Source organism: Accipiter gentilis, chromosome W, assembly GCF_929443795.1.
Source record: "Accipiter gentilis chromosome W, bAccGen1.1, whole genome shotgun sequence".
Taxonomy (NCBI): domain Eukaryota; kingdom Metazoa; phylum Chordata; class Aves; order Accipitriformes; family Accipitridae; genus Astur; species Astur gentilis.
Genome location: NC_064918.1, coordinates 9,922,773 through 9,929,330, shown reverse-complemented (window position 1 = coordinate 9,929,330; position 6,558 = coordinate 9,922,773).

Sequence of the window (6,558 nt, the reverse complement as noted above, 5' to 3'; positions counted from 1 at the left end):
TCACCGTCCTTTCGGCCCTCAATTTCATTACGGCCCGCACTTTCCAGCTCGGTGTTAGTCACCGCATTTTTCTCCTCGGGGTGGGGGGGGCTGATGGAGTCACCCCTTCTGCTGCCGCACCAGTATGTGAGGAGGGCCCCTCATCACCCAATGAAGTATTTAATGGCGTAGGAGGAGGAGGTGAATAAGGGTATGATCTGATTTTGCTCATGAGGGGTTTTCTGCCCGCAACTGCTGATATTGCAGCATCGGCCGCAGCTGTTACTTGAGCAGAAACTTTTTCATTGATAACATTTTCTGATTTCTCATCTTCCTTTTGCTGATCTTTCACATCACATTCTGCTTTCCATTCCTTCAGGGTCTCACGTAATAGACGCCATACGATCGCCAACTTACAGAGCTCTTTCTGTCCTTTAGAGATCTCATCAAACATTTTCCAGCCCACTGCTTGCCATGCATCCACACTGAATGCAGTAACTGTTGTGGCTTGAAAGCCTTGCATCTTACACCATATTAAAATCCTTTCCAGGCTTTGTTCTGGGGTTTTAACCCCTTTTCTTTTTAATAGGGCTTTCCAGGTAGACAAAATCGTCTCCTTTTCTTTTGTTAATTGCTGCCCCATTCTAACAGTTTAGTCCCCGGTGGCTCACCTTATTAGGTGTCTAGGCTCAGGTCCAGACCAGGCAGATTCCACTGCTCTCAGCTTCACCGGGCTCCGTCTCCGCAGCTTTTCTCGCTGCCGGTATACTCTTTCGCAGCTCTCGTCACCGCTGGTATACTCGCTAGTGCTGGATTTATCACCGTTAGATGATCTGTTCGCTCAGGCGCATCGGGGTCACCATTTGTCGCGGTAGAGACGGACACGACAAGTAATAGATCACGCAAAATGGCTACTTTATTGTTCTAACACACCTTTTTATCCCCTTCTTCAGAGTATGTGTTAGTATATGATTGGCTTAGTTAGTAACTAACAATTCATGACTGGTGAGTTTGTCAAGACGGTTCTTCTTATCACTATCTTGTTTTTGTACTGGTCTTCTCAGATCTTTCCAGACTTCTCAAGGATATACTACAAGCTGCTCAAGGTCGCGCTGTTCTCGAACTGTCAGGAATTCCGTAGACTCGTTGCATCCCCCGACAGGAGAAGACTAGACAGTACTTACTGCAGTTATAGGAAGGATGGATAAGGAGCTCTGTCTTGCCTAAAAGTAAAAAGAACAGGGCAACATTTTCACTATTTTACTCATTTTAAAGAACTGCTTATTCAGTAACTAAAGATGTTCCAGCATAGAGGAATATTCTCTTAAATGGTTACAGTTTTCTGAAAATAGGAGATTGTCATGTCTATTTTTAATGCAAACTTCTTTTTGTATATAATACATAGTTAAAATTATTCAATTCAGCTATTAAAATATTCTTCCAATTGAAAAAATTAAATAAATTTAAAGGAACAACAATAACAACAAATTGAAAACCACATGTGCTGTTTCTTTTAACATTTAACACGTTCTTTTTGTGGCACCTGATGCAGTTTTCTTGATGAATCTACATAGCTACTCTATATTGAGATCTTAAAAACTGTATTTTTTCTGAGAATTTTAGGGAGACTAATACTGGCTAATATTTTAATGACTTTTTTTAAAGCTTTTCATAACTGATATCATAGTTCAGGAATATAGGAGGTAACATGCTACAGGCAAAGAGAATGAATGTTTTTGTACGGAGTACATTACTAAATCAACCTGTAGAGGGCAATATGGTGGTTTTCGCATAGCAAAATTTCTGGAGCTGTAATAGAGAAATGAGAAAGCTCATTAATTGTTCATTATAAGTAGTTTAAAAGTTCATACAAAATATCTACTATTACTATATTTTTCTCCTTAGAATATTAAAATAATATATCTTGTTCTGAGTTGTCATGGAACGGAAACTGTCTTGCTCAGTGATTTAAAAAAAATCTTTTTGCTCTGTAATTCTAAAAAGAAAAAAAAAAATTAGTAACCAGTACAGTCCTATAAAGCTTTTGATACATGAAGAACTATACTATCCCACAATATTTTTCTTCAAAATAATGCACTGCATGTAGAGAGGATTGATGTCTGTTCAAAATACAGAAAAAACCCCACCCCAAACCTGTGACTATGTGTCCATTCCCCACAACTTCAAACTTCTTTCTTCTCATTTAAAACGCCCTTTGGGGGAGAGGAGTGAGTCCATTGATATGGTAAAAATCAACTGTGACTTGAATTCTGGCAAACCATGCACTTTTTGTACAAGTACATTTCATAATACTGAATGCTTTCTGACAGAAAATAAGGTTGAATCTGACTTTTGTGAGTCCTTTGACAGGAAGCCTGTTGAGAACTGGTGACTGCAATCCCTGTATTACCATCCTCAGAGCAGAAATAACAGAATTATTCAGAAAGGTGTCCCTAAGAGGAAAGGAATTGGGGCTTGGAAGGGTAGAATGAGTTTCTTCTGTACTATGCAAAATAAAGAAACAGGCATATATCAGGTAAGGTCTTCTATTTCTTTGTGCAGGGACCATTCAACTGTGCAAATTGCATTATTTAGGTGTGCAAATTGCATTATTTAGGTAATATCTTATGTGTGTGCACATTATCTTATGCATGCACAAGTGAGAGTGCTGAGAAATGGCACAAACATAATTGCATGCTCATAAACACAGACCAAGCTGAACTAAAATGCAGCCTTGCTTTGGAGGTTTTTTATAACCTAATATTTTTTGGTTTAAAATATTGACATTTTACCTGGAATAGTTCTAGCCACTTCTACTAATGTTTTTCTAACACGTTTTGTCAATTTTGTCAAACCAATTTAATATGCAGCTGTTCTTTCTGTCTCATTTTATTAGCATTGTATATTGCAAAGCAGAAACAGTGGCCATTGCCATGTCATCTTTCTCCCCACCATGACAATTTTCATATATTTATTTGTTGTTAGCTAATGAGTTAATATTTGTGTAAAGACTTTCATAGATACTTAATATTGTATTTAATGAACCTTGTCCAGGCAATATAAGCTGAAGTTGGATAAACTTAGAGTTTCTAATTCCACGGTCACCACAAAATCTTTAGCTCCCTAAATCTACAAAATTGATCTGTATTATTGCTAGAAGCAAAGTTTTCATATGAAATAAATATTCTGGTGTTGTACAAACCTGGGGGTTGGAAGTTCTAACTTAAAATGTTTAGCAAGTGGAAGAAACTACCTAAGGAAGATGTGGAATATCCACTCTTCTCAAAATGAAGACTGGATGTCTTTCTGGCTTTTTTGATGAACATTTTTATTTTGATACAATAGTAAGTGGATAATATTTGATGGTTATTCTGTCCTCCTGTGTGTCACATTTCAATTAGTGGATGTGGGAGTACCCCCAAACTCCTTGGTTGGAGTATGCCTGCCTATATTCTGAAACCATATTTGGATGGGGCCACGTCTTCTGTACTCAGTTTTTGTAGGTAGATCTATATACTTGGTCTGGAAAGGAACTCTGACGTACTGCATTCACAATAGAAATTTAATTTATGCCTGTCTAGCTCCAAGGTCTGATTTCAGATATTCCATCCAAATGCAAAATCACCACAACTGACTTTGTACTGTACCAGTGAATGTTTCTCTTTGTAACAAGGAATGCGTTACTGCCTGGGACTTATAATCACCTCCCTGTGACTCATGAACAGTCTCATTTTGGCCTTTTTCAAACTGTTCTTCTTACACCACTCCTTTCTGCAGATTTTATTTTTCTAATGGCTACTTCTTCAACTGGAAGAATACAAAGGCTTTGAGCACGATAATGGCTAAATCTCCCTAAAGGACTCTTCACAGCAACATCAACTTAAATCAGTTACTAAAGTGGTTTCAAAATTCCACTCAAATCAAGGTATTAATTCACTAGTAACATCTTCAAAATTTTACTTTGAGTTTTGCTTTACTATATCAAAAGGACAACACTATGCAGAGAGTCTTCTCTGTGAGTTCTGAAAAGAGCTGAATGTTTCAAAGGTGACAAAGTCTGTCTGAATAGATAAAAAGACTTTAAGTTCCACATGCTCTTTTTGAGTTCTTTCTTGCTATGATAACAGAGTATATCTTTGATTAACTCTCCCATCAAATACGAAGGCTTGTTCCATCCACATTCAGGCAAGACTCTGCCAACTTGGAGATACAGCAGATCTCAAAATCTCCAGACAGGCAACATGATGTTCAGCTGTATCGGACTGTCATGGTTTAACCCCAGCCAGCAACTAAGCACCACGCAGCCGCTCACTCACTCCCCCCCATCCAGTGGGATGGGGGAGAAAATTGGGGGAAAAAAAGTAAAACTCCTGGGATGAGATAAGAACTGTTTAATAGAACAGAAAAGAAGAAACTAATAAATGATAACACTAACAAAATGACAACAGTAGTAATAAAAGGATTGGAATGTACAAATGATGCACAGGGCAATTGCTCACCAGCCGCCGACCGACACCCTGCCAGTCCCTGAGCGGCGATTCCCTGCCCCTCCACTTCCCAGTTCCTATACTAGATGGGACGTCACATGGTATGGAATACACCGTTGGCCAGTTTGGGTCAGGTGCCCTGGTTGTGTCCTGTGCCAACTTCTTGTTGGGCATGAGAAGCTGAAAAATCCTTGACTATAGTCTAAACACTACTGAGCAACAACTGAAAACATCAGTGTTATCAACATTCTTCGCATGCTGAACTCAAAACATAGCACTGTACCAGCTACTAGGAAGACAGTTAACTCTATCCCAGCTGAAACCAGGATTCAAACATATAAAGTTAACAGGATCATTTGACAAGTCTAAGAGTGCCATTACAGTCTTTTCTGACTGATTATGCTGACACTTCTCATTTCCACCATCATGAGGGGGTATTCAATATTTCAAATGTTGGCAAGGGTCACTTCTAGCCTTTTTAATTTGAAGATGCAGATTAGCGTCAACATTACAGTGCAGAATTCATTTTCTTCAGTAGTTTAAGGCTCTGATAACAAAGGAGCAGGTAGCCTTTATTAATAGTCTTTAACAAAGCCATATGTTTAACAAATTTGAATGGACTTCGATTTTAAAGTGAGGAAGGGAAAACCAACCTTTGCTACAAAGCTTCAAAAGCTTGTGATGATGTTTACATACACATTACTGTAAATGATTATGTGCGAATGGTTGCTTACAATACAAAAGTGAGATAATGGCTCAATTTGTATTTTTCTCCTCATTTTTATAGTTATCTTCAACACATGCTAATCAAATTTGACAGGGGAGTGAAGTAATTTTTGCAAATACTTAGCGAGTGTATTTTTTTCCCTAACTCTTGCTCTGCAGCTTAACCTGGGAAGCAGTGACTCATTTCATACAATGAAGCCATTTTGTAGAGAATTATTTCCTATGAGGTGGTTGTGTGTTGTGTTTTATCTTGACAGAATCAGACATATCCATTACATAAGAAGAGAGGACGACTAACTACTAATTATTTTCAATGGTTTGGCAAGGGAAAGGAAACCCTACCCAACATTTCCTGCAAGTAAACCCATTCTTTTCTTTCAAAAGAAAATCATAACAGCATACCTGTTGCGGCGACTCAGTCAAGCGCTCAAGCTCTCTGTGCAAGATCCCCTTTATTTCACTAAGAGATCAAACTTATATATGTTTCAACAAAGGTCTAGAAAGAACTAACGGCATACAGCCAATACTACTAACACAGGAGGGCATATCTGGCCCAGCTGGGATGTTTGCCAGTCCTCAAAACATTTAAAGATAAAAACATTCCATAGACATACTTGTGACTGTCTTCAGCCACATCTTCCCGTGCCTACACCCATCCTCCAACCTGACCTTGTGAAACTAGTTCTTCAAAGGCTTGGCAAACATGCAGCATGCGGTGGGGTTGACCCTGGCTGGATGCCAGGTGCCCACCAAAGCCGTTCTATCACTCCCCCTCCTCAGCTGGACAGGGGAGACAAAATATAACAAAGAGCTTGTGGGTCGAGCTAAGGACAGGAGAGATCACTCACCAATTACCGTCACGGGCAAAACAGACTCAGCTTGGGGAAAATTAACTCAATTTATTACAAATCAACTACAGTAGGGTAATGAGAAATAAAACCAAATCTCAGAACACCTTCCCTCCACCCCTCCCTTCTTCCTGGGCACAGCTTTACTCCCGGATTCTCTACCTACCCCCCCCCCCCCCCAGCGGCACAGGGGGACGAGGAATGGGGGTTACAGTCAATTAATCACACACTATTTTCTGCCGCTTCATCCTCCTCAGGTGGAGGACTCATCACACACTTCCCTTGCTCCAGCGTGGGGTCCCTCCCACGGGAGACAGTCCTCCACGAACTTCTCCAACGTGGGTCCTTCCCACGGGATGCAGTTCTTCATGAACTGCTCCAGCATGGGTCCTTTCCATGGTGTGCAGTCCTTCAGGAGCACACTGCTCCAGCGTGGGTCCCCCACAGGGTCACAAGTCCTGCCAGAAAACCTGCTCCAGCGTGAGCTCCTCTCTCCACAGATCCGCAGGTCCTGCCAG